This window comes from Patagioenas fasciata, chromosome 4 (assembly GCF_037038585.1).
Source record: "Patagioenas fasciata isolate bPatFas1 chromosome 4, bPatFas1.hap1, whole genome shotgun sequence".
Taxonomy (NCBI): domain Eukaryota; kingdom Metazoa; phylum Chordata; class Aves; order Columbiformes; family Columbidae; genus Patagioenas; species Patagioenas fasciata.
This window is the reverse complement of record NC_092523.1, coordinates 64,068,941-64,087,606: the sequence shown is the minus strand read 5'-3', so window position 1 is coordinate 64,087,606 and position 18,666 is coordinate 64,068,941.

Below are 18,666 nucleotides of genomic sequence, written 5' to 3'. Positions count from 1 at the left end.
TACTTTTTTTTTTTTTTTTCTAATTTTCTTTATAGGTAAGCTGTGGATTGAATGTCTTCCGTGTACTTAAGCTGTTCACATATAATTCAGTCTTACAGCTCTAGTCACATATTTCTATAAAGCTATCCTTTAACATATTAAGGATATGAATCATCCTGTTTAAGAAAACTCAAAATAAGAAGAAATAATTTAATAATAGAACAAAAATAACATCAACAAAATAACCTAAACTGACTTTGTAATGCATCAGCGACCCCATCTCTCCACTATCAGTATCACAAGTTAAAGGGAAACTGGGGTTGTGAATGATTTTCTTTTTCAAATACATCCTAAGAAAATCAACCCTGGGACCTGATTAGAAGTAAAAAAATAAAATTAAAAAAAAAAAAAACAACACATTAGTGAATATTACATTTTGCAGTCAGGTCAGGAGCAAGGAGGAGTGAATTAATTATTTATTTTCCTGTATATCAAGCATTCCTCATAGATTTTTCTCTATGTGCTTTCCTGATAAATGCTTTTATCCACAGTTCTGCAGACGTAAGAATAGCTATAAATCTGGAAAATATGGACTATAAGGAAAAAGACATACATTTTGATTTTTAGCTTACATTTAGACAAATGGGCACACAGAAAATAGAAATCTACAACCTAACTGTAAATAATAAGAAGAAAGGCATACATAAATTACTTCAGTACTTCAGAAAATTATACTGTAAGTGCAAGAGGATGGGGTGATGCTTTTTTCACTGACTGGCAGATTGTGCAAATTTTTCCTGGTTTCTTAATAATTTGTGTTTTAATTTCTTGTCTAAGTGGTTTTTGCATGTGTGCTCTAAAACAATGAGCTATAATATTGCTTTGAACAAAATATAGACTGTCCTGATTATTCATAACCCCTTTTTCATTTATTTCAGTGAGAGATGGTATATTATATTGAAAGTCTCCTTGGGTTTTGAAGACTGTTGAGGGTTTTGATTGCAGGGTGACAATAAAACCGTGGTAGATGTATTGTTAACCTCCTCTCCCCCAGCTTTCCTCCTTTGACCCCCACCCCCCCACCCCCTTCCCCTCTTCCCACTAAGGACAGGCAATTAGGAGGTGATGGAGGACAGATAGAAGAGAGCTGGAAAAATTAAAAATGTTTTACTAATGCTACTAATAAGAAGAGAGAAAATAATACAAAATATACAAAACCAATCTTGAAAGTCTCAGCAACTGCAGAACTGGCACCCGAAGTCCTGGATTGGACTCTGCAGCCAACCGGAGCTGGATTCAGTCTCTCACTAGGCCTCAGTTCGCAGGGATGACTCGCAAGGTCCTCTCCTAATGTCGACCATAAGCAGAAGGGAAAAGGGATGAGATCCTCGTGACCTCCCACTTTTATATGAAGTATTCACTTGAATGGAATGCTATACTCTGTTGGTCAGTTTCTTGGTCACCTGTTTCTTGTTGCCCCTCTCGTGAGAGGTACATCCATTTGTTATTAATAACTTTACATCCCATTGCTATGTTTACCAAAACACGTATCTGGTTGACCAGGAAAATGCAGCTAATATGAAAGCTTTAGCTGACAGGCAAATTCACTAAAAGAGAAACTTGTTTTTTAATAAAACCAGGACAAAGACCAAGGAATGAAGTTCTTGTAGAGAAAAGTCAAGTGATTCAAGTAGCAATGTTTTATGACCAGAAACACTCCTAAGCAGACAGCACTGCCACCAGCCTGTAAGAAAACAAGTAGATGATTGATTTGAAGAAGGGGCAGGCAAAAGAGCGACAGATGGGCAGTAACGTCTGTGGGTTTGCTAGACACCATTTATTTCCTTTTTTTTCTAATTGTTGAAAGATCAGACAACCTTAAGGATGGTAAGATGTAGATATTATTATGTTCTTCTAAGCTATATGTCTACAATCATTTCTAGCTGTCATGTGGCCAGTAAAAGAGTCTTTGTGGCTCTTCCCATTTTAATGCACAGTAGGAAGGCGTGAGATGGAGTAGCTCAAGTTTTTCTCACACAAGTTAGAATTAAAATATTGTGAGCAATCACTCACATTAATTTGCCTTTATTAGATATTCTTCTTGAACACAAGATGTTTGAGTTTCTAGGGTCACTAGGTGAACATGGGTATTCTCTGAGAAATGCTGTGTATAACAGTTTGGTGTAGAATTAGGCCTTTTACTCAGCCTATCAAATTATGCCATTGGAAAGTAACTTTGAGTGTTTTTGATTGAAAGCTAAAATTAAAAAAGTGACAGGAACATAGCTGCAAATGTGCTATCATGACAAATTTGAAGTGATGTTTGATATCTTGAGTTTACCAATAACTTAAATAATGTCTAAAAAAACCCCAGAAACTTAAGCCAGTTAAATGAAATTGTGTGAGAAGAACAGTAGGTGCTCCTTCCATGAAGAAACAAAATGTGAAGGGCAGGTTTTTTGGCTTTTTTTTGTTGTTGTTGTTTGTTTGTTTGTTTGTTTGTTTGTTTTAACCATAGGTATCCAGCAAATGCTTCCTAAGTTACAGAAAATAGTGCAAGAGGATTTTATATTCCCCCATATGATGATGGTCTAGACCCTGGAAATCTCTCAGTGGAAGGCAAAGATTAAGTTAAATTTTTGCAAGACTCTCAGGATTTGACCAAGACCCCTTTATGTGCTCAGTTTGTTGTTAGAATTAATTGCTGGCAACCTTGAATCTCTTATGTGGTGATTAGTCTTTTCTACTAGACTGTCAGCTTCAAAGTGGAAACTTTACATTCTGTTTCTTGTTCCTTATTCCCTACTATGTTTTTTTATTAAGTAATAGCCAGTCGCTGCTGTTTGTGTGAGTTGCTGTCTCAACATTAAAAACCTAATCTTTTAAAATGAGAAACATTACCATGTAAAAAGTTTGGCTACTTAAAGAGGACAACTAAACTATACATGAATTACATCTTTTAAGAGTAGGATTCAGCATCTGGCTCTTAGGAAATAAGAGGAAAAAAGAGCTACTTGCTTAGGACTAGTGTGGTGAAACATATTCCGCTGGTTTACAGCATGACATATGTAAGTGCTCATGAATAAGTGATGTTTCTACGTGCAAGGCTTGTGCTTCACTTTAATCTTCAGTTAGAGTTCTTGTCTTGTTCTGAGTCTCCACAGAGAGAGTCATTTAAATTCCAGAGACTGGAAAGCTATCTTTAGGTTGCTTAAAACAACTGTGCTGAAATGTACATACTGACACTGGGTTTGTAGATGTATATATAGGCATATCACACAGATTGCATATGTATGTAGGATACATGCAGGGACAATACACATATACTTAAATACTCATCCCTATGTTGCTGTCTATGGATTTCTGTACATAAACAATAATCAATCCCAATAAAAGGTGAATATTGACATTTCTGGGCAATGTCTGCTGAGGATTTTCTTGCTCTCCTGAATACAAACAGAATGCTGTGAGCTTATATGGGTTATACATACAGCTTTGAACACATATTATTTTTGCCTTTAGTCATCTAAAATTCATTTAATTCTGTAGTTTATGGGAAAAAATGATGCATAATTGTGTTCAGCTGTATAAAGTGGTATCATTTGACAGTTTCTGGGGATCACTGCAGAATAATGTGGCAGTGGGTGTAAATTTAAATGTTCAGATTTTTTTTAAATAGGTTTGCCCTGCTCCTTGAGAATTGTGGTTACTGAATACAATACAGTATATACAACTGTAACATTATAGGAATACGTATTACATTTCTTAATGCTCAATCCACTCTATGAAGTAAATCTTACTATCAGTTGTCTGTCACCAGGTTCACACTGTATTTTGAAGAAAAAGCAGGTAGGCCATGGCATGTGATACTAGAGGAACCGTAGGCAGAACAAGAGTTAAAAAACCATACATCAATACTCAAAGACGAAAGAGGATTTGGAGAAAAATATAAAATTATTCGAGGAGATGATTAGTAAGGATTGTCAGAGAAATAGGTATCTGTCACTGGTATTTCTTTAGCACTTACTGTGCAACGAACTTCAAACTAATCCTATGCTTACAAAGATGGAGAGGAAACTTCAGGAACTGGCCTCTTTCTTCGTAATTCTCTATTTTTTTTTTTAATTTGCACATGTAAGGATTTTGTTTGTTTTATTTTCTCTGTTCACTTTGGAATTGCTAGTGCTATATTTAAACCACTAAGAGGGAATTAAGACCATATAGAGGCTACCTAGAAGAAATTACCTATGAAATCGAGAAAGAAATACTTCTCTTTTTTCAAGATATTATCACCCTGAACAAAGATATAAAATTTAACGATGGAAAAATTCAGTAGATGTCGTGAAGTCTTCAACTGTGTGAGAAGACCCAGTCTCTGAATAATTGCTTTTGACAGATGTGCTACAAGGGCCAAACATGCAAGATCTTCAGAACTGTTTGTCATTGTCTCTTGCAATTTTTTACAAAAAGAAGAAAAAAGAAAAGGCTGAAGTGGGAAATTTATATCTGTTTTGAGGTTAGGAGGAAGGTTACAGAAGACCCCAATTTAAAGATTTCAGAGCTGTGAACAAGAAATGAAATGTTACAAGATTTACGAGGGGTTGGAGTTCAGTGAATGTGTGTCCAAAGAAATGACTTGCATTTTAATGAATTCTGTTACACTTAAGAGGTAATAGCTTGGTTATCCTTTCTGAGCAATGACTTTGACTGTGTGCTGCTGTCAAAGAGAGTTCATTATGCCAAAGAAGTTATAATTCAGCTCTAAAGATTGTTATGATGGCCTTCAGTTCATGGTATACTTCTAAAGGCACTGGGACCAGCAGTGACGGGCATCCAAAATGGGTAATAACTGGTGGGAAATAGCTTAGTGGTTTCAACTTACAATTCAAAGGGCTTTTCGTAAGAAAAAGAACATTTAACTTGGTCTGTAACCTAAACCTAGAGGCGACCCTACAACTTTACACAGCAGCTAAAAAAATTTCAGTTTATGTCATGGAGATTGAAAGAAAGCATTTAACATATATCGCCTCTAAAGCTGCAGTAGTATTTTACATAAAGTTTGTAATGCTGTGGTTTTGTTTCTTTACGTGTTTTTCCAGGCCTGGAGAATTTTGCCTACTTTGCTTGCCTGTTTCAGTGGTAAATGTTGATTTCCTGAACTTTAGTCTTAAAACCATAATACCTACTAAAAAAAAAAAATTCCCTTTGCTAATGCCCTTGTCAGCCAGGAGAACTGGCTTGCTTCAAGTTTTTTCGGTTCGTGCTCTGATTGAGCACAACAATTTATGCTTTCTGAGTAGGCACCTACAGTTGTGTTGTGTATGAAAAACATGAACAAGAGTAAGAAGGTCTTCCTATTGATACCTTTATTTCATGTGCTTCCAAAGAAGATCTGTCCTCTGAGCCTTAAGCTAGCCAAAAGATTTATCACAGAGATATTCCCTGTAAAGTAACACTATAGCGAAAGAGTATATACAAGATTAAATGAAACACTACTTGAAATTCTGATTCATATTCATAATTTTGAGGTGGTGTTTATTAATTCAGATTTTTTTCTTTTTATAGCAACATCCTGACAGGATTTTTTTACCTCCTATATCAAGGGGTTAAATGAAAATCCTACAAGCACAAAACAAAACTAGGCTTAGTTCATATGTTAATGAGTCAGGATAATTGCAGCTTTCCCTAGATAATCTCAGTGTCAATTATTCATGAACCACTGACAGCAGACATGACATTTCCAACTGACAGCTTTCAGTCGTTTTGTTTACAACTATGAAATGCTTAAGTATGAACTGTTAGATAGGAGTTAAGAACTGATTTTTTTTTTTTTTTTTAATTCTTCTCTTTTAAAGATGGTAAAATAGGAAAATATAAATGAAGATACAGTAAATTTTCCCTATAAAGTACAGAAGAGGAGCCTGTTCCTGCCAGTAACGTATTGGAATGAAGCTATTGCTCAGGTATTAGGATCTGTTGAGCACCAAAATCTGCACTGAGCCTAGGTAAAAATACTGTGTCACATCTGGGCACACAGGTAATAAAAAGTGCCATGGTAATGGGGAGGGACCATGTTTTGCTTCCTATACCCTCAGTACTTCTTCCCACCTAGCACACTAATGAATGTCTGGATGATGCCACCATGCTCCCTGCTGCAGTTCAGTTCTTTGCTCTATACCCCTTTATACTTTGAAAAAAAAGTGTAACAACCATTGTAGGCCTATCCTTGATGTTCCCTTTAGTGAAACTGGACTCCCCTAGCTTAAAAAGCTGCATAGAGGTTACGGCAGGAACATCATGCTAGTGATCACTGTCACTGTGCCTAGGCATCTTCCAACCCTGCAGTCCTGGACTATAACGGTGAAATAAATGTGGACAGGACTCAAAACTATTTTAGTGAAACACAGACTTTGCATCTTACAATATATAGATTCTCTCACCGAATTTCAAATTTTACCCACTAAAAGTAAAATTGCTATGTACCTTTAAATGCCTTTGAAATGCTGTTATTTAATGACTGCTGTTCTTATATCTGTGAAGACATTAGAATATTTCACAGTATTAGCAACCTAATTGAAATTAATAGACAATAATACAATAGGGTACAATTTTTTAAAGGCATTTAACTGCCTAAAGATGCAGATAGGTGCTTAGTGAGGTTTTTCAAAAGATTCTATACACCTGACTTCCATTAGGGAAAAGTTTAAGGAGTCTCAGTCCATTAATAAGCTATTTTAGTTTTTCAGCCTTCATACTAATTTTGAGATGACTGTTTAAGAAAATGCTCATCCAGGTTGAACATTTACATTTTTTCCTAACAATTTTTCATTGCATAACATTGCAGATATTTTTAAAATTATTTGTGGAAGAAAAGGGTTTTAACAATGATTAGGATTTTTTAAGTAATTAAAAGTGACTGATTTTAAGGTGCACCAAAACTATATGTACAATACTATATTTCCTGAAACCCGGTCTCAACTAAAGTGCAGGGCTCACGAGCAGTGCAGAGGCAGTCGCAGCCTTGGCAAGGCACAGACCCAGTTCTCAGTACTCTTTTAGCCCCTCTCCCCATGTTCACTCTAATATTGCAGTTTATACCCATAATTCACTCAGATAATCCTTCAGGGGTCACAAACTCTGATTGCCCATCTTGCTGCTTCTACAGTTTCAAGCCACAATACTCTTCAAATTTGTTACCTGACAATGTTCAGTTGTCAAAATGAAGAGAGATGTATGAATTTACCAAAAGCAATGCCAAATTTATGCTGTTGATTATTGTCAACTTGTCCGTGTTCATATAGTCTTGTATAGTATGAGCCTTCATCATTCCTCTAAAAATACTTATTATTTGTGTTTCTCGCTTTTTTTTTGTTTTTTCCCATGGCCAAATAAATCAGTAAACTTTCTGTTTTAAGAGGGAGTGTTTAACATCACTGCTTAAATGAAAACAACAGTTATTTTTTAACTGGGAAGCTGCAGACAGCAACTCATTTTTAAAATTGCTTAAATTAGTGCCTTTAAAATAATTCAGAACTATACAGTAAAATAATCTGAAAACATCCATTCCATAACCTCAGACTCTCTTCTTTCTTTTACCCGTCTCTGTTTTCATATGAAACAATAATTTGTGTTTTACCGACACAGATGCACTGAAGGCCTTGTGGTGTGTACCCAAAAGTCCCTTTTGTGTCAATGGAACTTGCAATGAGAAAATCAAAATAAATCTCGTTGATCTTAAAATAGCATAATGAAGGAACTGATTTAATATGTATCCCTTGGCACCCTCTTACTATTTTTATACATATATGGAGGTGCTTATAGTCTCAGCTTTGGTGCAGATTGCCCTTCTGAAGGTGGAAGTAGAAAGAGAAGGGGAAGGGTCCTCATGTGGGTTTTACAGGTTTTTAAATCATTTGTGTCTCAAGCTGTTCGCACAGTAGAGTGCAACTTAAAATACCATTGTTAGATACACTAAAACAGGGATTTTATGAATTCTCAATTAAAATGCTGAAGGAAATATCATTCAATTTTAGAAAACTCAAAATACATTAATGTTGATAAAACAAACTATTTTCCTTGACTTTTGGTATTGATTGAGTGACTCTTAAACCACTTGATAGTCTAAAAGTATTTCAAATGAAAGGCAAACATGACCTTTTGCTGTGATTATATTCCCCGGATAGTTATTCCTGTTTTCACGCATAGACAAGCAGATACTGTACTGACTTTTAAAGATCTTCCATAGATACTACAAAAGAGTAAAATTTTATATTCTAAATAGATAGTAACATTAAAAGTATCCCAAAAGAAAAGTGAACAGTAAAATTTTTATTTGGAAATGTTTTGTCTTTCAAGTATAAAGCAAAATGAAGTAGGATGAAAAGTACTCCACAGGAAACTGTTTATTGCACATCCTGAACAGACCATCTGTGATTAATTCTGCTATATAAATACCTACTGTGACCTTCCCAAAACTGGGACAAAAGTTGGCTTTTATCAAAGATTTGACATTTTTTTAATGAACTATGTAGTAGAAATTCTAGTATCTGATAGTTCAAGAAGCACTTGTTTCAAAGTTTTTACAATTTCTCTTTATTATGAAATAGTAGCATATAATAGGCAACTGCCTTTTCATAAATTACTGTCCAGCCATACATCTATGATGTATGATACATCTATGATACATTTATGATGACCTGTATTATATTTCTGCTGAGTACCTATTGCAAAATCTCCACAGAGCTTCAGTTCAAGGAGGAGGTTTCTAAAGCTGACTTTCTGTTTCAGTCCTTTTATTTTACAGCGTCCTTAAGGAGACCGAGGTTTGCAGTAGAGCCTATGCTGACCTCCATGGATAAAACACTTAAGTACACACATAGTTCTCAAACTTGGACACAGTTCAGTTCAAACCGAAGTCTTGAAATAGGTTGTGGCAGATGCACTGGCCCCTATCAAGAGCAACAGAACCTGCTCAGCCCACTATATCATGCACATGCCCTTGGTCAACAGACAGGCCCCTTGACCGAAGAGGCACCTTGTTTGAAAGAAGTTTCTGCCAGAAACTCCCTTGAGTTGGGCTTCCTTGGAGCAGCAGGTCTACAGTTGAAGACTTTCCTCCTTAGACTGGCCATCTAAGGAACATCAGGTTGTGGGACTGGGACAACATAAGACATGGTAAGTGATCTGGGTACCCTTGGGAGTCCTTGCTTTGACGCAAAGGAGGAGGATGTGCATTTTCGAATCATCGCTCCAGAGTTTTGGGATTTGATCCCATTGAGTTTTAGTTGTTTGTGTAGTAATCAAACTCCTAACCAGTGTCCAGACCTGTGTTGTATAATGTTATTGAAGTACCGAATAGTTTTGGATAAACCCTATTTGTAGTTGGTTTCTGTTAAACAGCTCTGTTAAAGTCTGTTCGGAGCTGCTTGTATGCCTAAACTGACTTCTGAGGTGCCTCTGTGACATAGATACATGGGGTTTCTGAGATTTTCTTCATTAACAAATTTGTCTCATGCTCTACATAAAGGTCAGTTTATTGTTGTTGACTAAGTAAGCTATTGTACAGATGTTACAGTGTCCAGAAGAAAGGGTGAAGTTTATCTTCCAGGCTCAAAAGGAAAAAAATACGTAAACTTTATATTAATTTTGAAAAGCAAAACTGAGTTTTGCAAATCAGCAAATGCTCTAACTGGTGAGGGTGAGGAACTCAAAATCCATACTGAACTAAACCAAGGAATTTACAAATAGCTTAAGCTAAAAGAACCTTTCAAAATAACCTTTTTGTATAAATTTTTTAACAGCAATAAACAACTGGCTTGCTCTTAAAAGGTAGCATTACTATTTAACGTAGCAAATATTGATATTGTAGAAAATTGGAAATCAGTTTGAAAAACATTGACAGTGCTCGACTGGTATTTTCTGTTTACTATTACAAGCAGAAAAAAAAGTAGCTCTTCCATTATGGGTGTCTGAAGTCAGTTTTATGCTAGTAAAGATTTAATCTTTGCATCTAAATATAATGTTGAGCAATTTGCAAAATCAGATCACCTTTCATCAGGTAGCCTGTGAGAGGTTTTCTGTGAGCTGTCAGTTGCAAATCAGTGCCTTTTGGGGCAGTCTCACTCTGGCCATGTGCTGGTACATGAAGTTGAAGAACGTTCCCAGGTGTTGTATGCTTCAGTGAAGATGAGTATCAGATAAATTGCTTTTATACAGTGGTAACTGTGCAGGAACAAATTTTAAGAATCATTCTAAGCAGAGCAGTTAACATTACAGTCATCAGCCCCTAAAGAACACTCTTGAGAATGAGGAGGAGAGGTAGGAAAGGCCCACACAATGTGACCACTGAGCGTCAGCAGCAGTCAGGAGCTGTTTCTTGTCACTTACACCATTCTGAATAGTTACTTGCAGACTTGATTTTCCATTCCTTTTAGGGAAACACACATTCATTTCAACTGGGTTTTCGCTTTTGTTAGAAGAATGAAACTGTGCTTTTGGTTTTAAATACCACATTTATCTTCTGCTTGTATTGAATCTGTATCAGATACCAGATCTGACAGTGAAGATATATATATGTGTGTGTATATATATATATACACACACACACATATATATATTAAACGTATATGTGTATACATATATATCTATATTCATTTTACAGTGCTAGTATCAGCACTTAATATGGTGGCTGAGATCAAAGCAGAAATCCCTCATTAGACGAAGAGGCTGGTGATTAGACTGATGGGCTCAGGCTACCCAAGCAACAAGCAGTAATAATTTTAGCAATGATACCAGTTTTAACCACAGAGTAAGGGATGATAAGGAGACTTGGCATGGGCTTGGCAAGGCAGGCTGCAATCCCCTGTGTGTGTATATATCTGCCAGCCAATTCAGGAGGCAAGGCTGTAGGGCCAGCCCCCATCCATCTTACACATGGGCCCGGTGAAACACGCCCTGAGGCAGTCAGTGTGCTTACATTCATGAACTGATCAGATACTTATCTGTCTTCGCTATTAACACTCCTGTTTCAGCAAAACACTTAACCACTCTCAAGTCTCTTGTTCTAGTCCATTCCTGTTCAGCAAATCATTTGTTCGTGTTTAACATATACTTCTGTGACACTTTTTGCCTTCAGTAGAAAATTAATCTATAGTGAAGATATATAGATATAGATATAGATATAGATATAGATATAGATATAGATATAGATATAGATATAGATATAGATATAGATATAGATATAGATATAGATATAGATATAGATATAGATATAGATATAGATATAGATATATATGTATCAGCTTGGCCTTAGGGCTTATCTCTGAAGTGACAATTAAGTAAGTTAGGAAGTACAACATGTTAGGTATTCCATATCAATTCCTTACATGAACTTTTAAGTGTGCAATAACCCTTTCTGGGTAAGAGTTAGTGCTGTGTACCTCCGCTGCCATACGGTCAGCCACCACTGTAGGTCATGCCTTATGTTCTGAAGTAAAGAAATAGCCCTTTACCTTGTGTACACAGAGCACCTCTCATCACGACCTAAGATCTTAAATCACTTCTGTAACTATAGGATGTATATTATACCACATAACAATTGCATATTTTATTGTATATTAATTATATATTATGCCATATTATAGATTAAAAATGTCACGATACAAAAGTAAACAAGAAGAGTATTTTAAAATTTAAATTGAATTATAATTTCACAGTTTTAGTGTAAAGATATTTATCTGCTACTTCTTTTTGCAATTTCAGGGAGTTGTAGCTTGTTACAAAAACAGGACCCAAGAAAATTATACTTATGCCCATTATATAGTAACAAATGATAATGAACAAATGGTTTTCCCAATAATTCATAAAATAACAGATCACTAGCAGCTCATATATGGCTCAAAGTCATTTAATTAATGTTGTCTGCATGAGCTTATGCTCTCAGATAGTTTGGAAACAGATTCCATTCCACGTGAACTATTTGAAGTGACCCAGATGCACTTGATGCCTTGGTTGGAATTGTTACAGAGTACTTCCAGCTTAAATGAAGAATGGGCCTTCTGCACCTGAAGGAATTTGATGTTGATCGATTTACTTCCTTTCACTGAACTCACCCATGTGTTTATGTCAGGCAAAAGATGTGGAGAGAGAAACCTCAATCACTGCCCACATTGCTGTCATCCATATGAAGCCGGTACTTCTGGGTGCGGAAATAGCAGCTCACGGTATAAGCACACCTGTTTATTAGCTTTACTGTTCCAGAGCTAGATTCCCAATAAGATTGGTAGTTCTGTGAACACAATGTGCTGTTAGAAGAACTATTAAAAGATCAAAAACCAAAATGTTCTTTACTGATCCTGTTAAATCAATGACAAAACTCCCATTCATTTCAGGAACAAATTGTTAACCCACAGTGACCCCACAATAGCTCTAATTGTCTGCAAGCTGAAAGATTTTCTGATGTACTACTTTAAGCTTAAGCCATCAGGTCCTAATGTCCCACTATAAATAAAAAAACACATTTTAAAGCCCATAATTATGTTTATTCAGATTTCAGCGATAGGTCATGGAAATTTATCTGCTTTCTATGAAGCCTCTGCATTACATGCACTGTAACATATCAGAAAATTTAAGGAGTTCTTAGTTAATAACTTTTTTAGTTGCCTTTAGATACACTTGATAAATATTTAAATAGTATTCAAATACAATTTTAAAATTCCAAAATAATTTTAAAAAGATAGATAACTCAACAATATTACAAAGGAAATTGTATTTTGCATAGCAACATCTACTAGAAAATAATGTTTAAGCAATCATTTGCATCTCACATAAAATTTATTGAGTGGCTTTAATTTCAAGCTTTTAAAGTTCCTTTTTCTTTCTATTTTCATTCCATTAAGTGATATCACAGAGTTGCAACCCATGTGTTTTTAACTTGTCACTTTTTTCCCCTCCCTTTATTCTGTTCTTTCATATTATCGTATCTTCCACCTATTTTTTTGGTCTTCCTTCTTACCTCAATGTTTTTTGTGTTTGCACATAAGTTATTCACACCTGCAATGTAATCCATCTCTGGTAAATCTTACTCATCGTACAATGCTTTAAGCTCTTTCCAGTAGTTTTCCAGGTTGTGCTTGGTCTCAGATGTGTGTAGGCTTCTTTTCCAGCTTAGTTTCATGGTCACCTAAGTTCTCAGTATATGTTATGCTGGGGAAACTAGTAAGTCTGATGGTGATTTTGTACATTAGTTGCCCTGTAATTCTACTGTCAGGAGCTCACAGTAAGGAACCATTATTTTTTTTCAAAACGGTAATTACTGAGCAGTGAGTACAGAAAAACAAAACAGTTGTTGAGAATTGCTTAGTTAATTATAGTTTGAAATGAAATCCTAAGCTTTTTGGTTTATGAATGTTTTATTTCTTCATGAGTGGAAGTGATCATTTTAGAGGTCATAGAGATAGTATCTTTAACTCTTCTGTCCTGGGCTGCAGTGCACTGATCATGAACACACCAGTTGACATACAACAGGGCATTCCCATCTACTGCACTAGTGGAATTGCCTGGGGAGATAGACCACAGGGCTATTAAAACTATTATTTTCAGTCTAAGCATGTTCCTGATCGAGCTCAAACTGAAGAAATGTGACCACTGATGCTGGCAAAGCACCGGGATGGACACCTGTACCTGAGGACAGCTGAGAGTAGGAGGCAAAACTCTAAGCAGAAGCTCACTATTGGGTGAGTTTAGGGTGATCACAAATGTTCTGCATTAGCAAATATGACATTTTAGGAAGCCACAAAAATGTACTATCGCTATGGTATAGGTTGTAACCACATCTAAATTAGGTTAAAGAGTGTTTAATATAGACAACAGTGTTCAGAAAGTGACAAAACTGAGCAACTGGAGCAGGATTCTTGTGATGCTACTACTTGAGTATCCTCTTGCTGCCTGGATATGAAGGGGTAAACCACCCTCACACAATCCAGTCACAGCAACACAGCTGAGACACAATATTTCCTAAAACATCTATCATCTGTTATAATTGACTTAGGAAATGTTCCTGCTTTATTTCACTGTACAGTTAAATGGATTAGTTGAAGCTAGTACTGAAGTATAAGCAAGCTGCTCCTTTCACCCCTTTGAAGTTTGATATGGAATATAAACTCTTCAGTTTTAACATCAAGCTGAGTCAATGCATTGTTTAAAAGTTCCTTAAAAAAAATCCCCCAAAGTATTATTTCCTCATACTAGTATTTTTAAAATATTTGTAAAGCTATCATGTAAAGTGAATAGTGGCTTGTCCTAATATGAAATTCACTGAAGTACTTCTTTCATTGTAAGTCATCTGTTATAGAGGACCTTATTTGACTTTCATGGTTACTAAGTGACTTTGCACTCCATCAGTAAAACAGATTATGTACTCCACAGTTTCCTGAATTTGGAAATGGAAATAATTACATCTTTTGACTAGAACCATGCTCATGCTTTAGACTGTCATTGACAAAGGAAGCTCACTAACATGCTTTTCACCGCCCTATGCATGCAAGTCCTCCTGCTCTAATACCAACTCTTTGGGGATGTCAGCCAAATGAAGGCAGGATAATTTTCCAAATATATACAATTCAGAAATGCTGAACTGTCAGTGGTACTATAAAGTCATTGTTGGTTCCTAAGTAAGTTTTTACTGTTCCATAGAGCATTATTCAGGTGATGTCTCAAACATGAGTAGCTGGAGCACATCTGAAACAGCTCTTGGTAAATGCTATAAACCCACAGCCTCTGTTTTATCATCACTCATACTTCTCTGCCATTACTTGACAGGTGTTTTGATGAACAAGCATGAACAAGCATAAGAAGATATTTGACCATACTAAAACTTCTGTCTTTTGTGTCTGTTTGAATTGCAGTGGCCATGGAAAACCTAAAGTGTTGTCATTCCATTTCAGTGTGGTAAATAGCAGCATAGGACAAAGCAAACTTGAATGAGTTGTGTCATGATAGAAATTGTTAGTTTCATATCTTGTGAAATTATTTTAAAATTTGTCTTGGCTGAGATACGAAATATGTTAGACAAATTCTGGGATTTTTACATCAGAGAGTAAAAAAAAAAAAAAAATTATGTATCTTAAGACGCTAACCATATAAAGCTGTTATCATTTTTATTGAGACTATGTGAAAAATAAGGATCATTCCAGACAAGTAGATTGAAAAGTCACATGCAATTTTTTTCAGCTAAAACTTCACCTTGTTTTCTTAGAAAATTTAAATTAACCTGTAGTGAAATTGTAACATATATCGGCTATTTGTTAGTACAAATTTGAGAAGGAAGTGGTGTCTGTCTGTATGAGACTGGTCTGTGAGAAGGGATAATTCTGTTCTGTGAATACTCAGCAAGATCAATTCTGTCAATTATGATGGCAAACATATTATCTAAACTTGCAAATATTTACCATCTGTGAGTACTTCTGGTTAGATTGTTCTATTCTAATAAAGTTATGCATGATGTTTTATTTTTTGACTTTGCTCTATCAGTAATGGATTAGGTTGCAAAATTCAGTAGATTAGCACTAGTGGTTTTTTGTTTATTTTCAGTGGCTGACACAAGAACAGCTACTAGCCCAGCATTTGATTCCATTTGTTGTCACATTGAGCCCTGTACATATAGCCAAAGTTTTCTACACAAATGGACAAGAGTTTTAATTCTCTGTTGCTGCTTTTACAACGTGATCTAACAGCTGAAAACATCAATGCCCTAAAGGGAGTCTTCTTTGGTGATTAGAACTGTTTTACTTAAACTTCATCACAATTTAAGGGAAGCTTAGGATCTAGCAAGAGAAAGAAAGACAACTCCACATCTTCAAAGGGTGATTTTGCAAGGCTGCATACCAAACAGACAACCTACCCTTAGGATGAGTAATCTTGGGGAAACAAAGCTGTAGCTGATGTGTCTGTCAACTGGGTCAAGACAGCAGCTGGGAAGTTACTTTTCTCTCAAGGTGCCAGAGAATTTTCATTCAAAATACACCTAAAGTCAAGCATGAGTTGCAGTTTCATTCACAGTAAAATAAATTGCTGCATTATTCAGCTTGCAAATGTGTAGGCTCAGTATGTGTTAGTGTGTGTGTGCATGTATTTTTTTAAATATATGTATAGTATCTCACAATAAAACTGAGAAAGTTCTTACTCAAAAGATACTGAATTCAGATAGGCACAAACATTAACTTCTACATGATTCTTTTCCTCCATGTTCAAGACAAAGCTTTCATTCTGAGGCTGTAGTGTTTTCTTAGTAAGCTTTCTGAATATTTCATTTCATATACATATAAAACAATTGCTTTATAAGAATAAACTGAACATTGATATACTGTGCCAAATAAACCTGAGTTTTTTTGACTTTTTGTGAATAATTCAAAAGTATTGACCTCTTTTGTTTGTTTGTTTGTTTTTCTCTCAGGAAACCCCTTGCTTACATTATTTCTTTGATTCTGACTTTTCTTTGTTTTTCTGTTCATTTCTATGTCTGACTTCTGGTTGGAGTATGAGGAGAGAAGAGGACATGCTCTGAGGCTAACAGCAAATGGACATGTTTGTAGTATAAACTGGCATGAACAAAACTAAGGTAAGATAGCAAAAATCAAAAATACCACTGAAGGATCATCTCGTTTTTGAATGTTTTTCTATATGTAGTTATGTAGAACAGTAAATGCAAATATGCTGATAGAATCTATAAATAAAGTATTACTTTTTAAGCAGAATTCCAAGGCAAAATTATGTTCTTAGTTATTAATTATTATGTTTTGACCAAATCTGTACTTTAAATAAGGGTTTAATTCTTCACTGTGATGCTCAGCCTTTCCCCTGTGGAGTTGATTGTTACACATACTGAAGATGAGCATTGGGCTACGTGCTATTGCTGATACCAAAGTTGTTGTAAGTCAGTCCCCTAACTGCTTTCCCAGCCATCACTCAAAATGGCCCTGATCCTCAAATTTGCTTTCAGAATATTCCAGAGGTCTAACAACTTACTTTGGTTTGTGCCACTCTCTAGAGAGTACCACTAACTGGGGAGAAAAAAGTCACAGTTAAAAAACAGGGGAAAAAAAATAAAAGCAAGAAGCAAATGGGATGTTGGGGAAGAAAAATGGCATGGGCTCTGGGTAATGCAATATGCTGGAAAAGATTTTTTTTCCCCTCCACTTGTGAGAAAGGCAGAATAGCCATAATGTAAGTGATTGGAAGCAGCACTGCTCCTATCCCTTACGCCTTCCTCAGCCCAGCTCGTAGCTGACAAGGGTGAGCGATGTCCTCCCAAAAGAGACCCTGTGTTGATGCTGGGGGGTCCCACTCCCTCCCTGTGGCAGGAGGCCTCTGAACTGCTTTTCACAGTGACTGACAACTCTTTCCAGCAGTACAACTGAATTCATGTTCTGCAACCTTTTTTCCCCTAAGGACATTCTTTCTGTTTTGCTAATACTCTGTATTAGATCTTCTCGCTTTCACAAGACAATCAAACATGGCTTGTCAGCAGTTTGTTATCGAAAGAGAAACAGGAAGGGCAGGGAAGGGTTACATGCACTGGTAAAATGTCAGGTTTAGATAAAAATTTATGAGGTCTGATCCTTTGGAAGCGATAAGCTCAGTATTTTAAAATCATGGCTTTCTGTAATCAAATCAAACATGAAGCTGAATTGATAATCATGCAAACCACTATTTTTCTTGAACCAGAAGTAAATTGTCATTTTGATGCTTTTCTGAATACTGCAAGAATTGAACCAAAACAGCTTTTTGGTTTCAAGCTAAACACTACAAATAAAAATTGACAGCTTCTGGCAGGGACTTATTTAGTATGAGCCTTATTTGCACTTAATAGGAGCTTCAAAGCAATGTCATGTCACAGCCTGTTCCCTACTATCTTCTTCTTGCCACTGGCCTTGCAGGGATGCATAGCACAAACTCTCACTCCAACTACATGACTGAGCTGCTTCACCCTGTGCTGCACCAGGCAGGGAGAGGTTGCAGAGAGAGGTGGTGGAGTCTCCATCCTTTGAGATGTTAAAAAGCCATCTGGACATGATGACCATGCTTGAGGGGGGAAGAAGGGTAGACTAGATGGTCTCCACAGTTTCCTTCTAACTTGAACTGGACTGTGATTCTGTCCTAAAGGGCTTAATGCTCCTGGAAATCTGTTAAAATTTTGCTTGCACAGGAATTTTGGCTTGTATAGAGAACTCCACATGGGGAACCAGGGAGAATTTGTCAGAAATACAGACTTGACTTTACAACTGCAGTATGGGTTCTCACATATCTTTCAATGTGTGTAATAGAAAGGACTTAACTGTCACTGCAACAGGAGGTTTGATTTTAGCATGATTTAGAAGTATGATCTTGATAGATAACTCTAAGAAAATCAGTGGAGATATGTAGTTCTGACAGCAATATGTAAGAAGTGGCTGATGGTCTCATTTTAAAATACTGATTCATATTAGGTTTATTTCATGAGTTTCACAGAACTATTCTAGATTTATATCATGCAAGCTCAACATCTGCAACTTCTATAGATATTATTAAGAAAATTCCAATTCTCAGACTGATCCATTACTGTCCCAAGCCTCCCACTCCCATCACATACCTTTCTGCTAAATGGCAGTGAATATATTTTTATGATTTTTAATGCTGTAGCATTTACTAGAA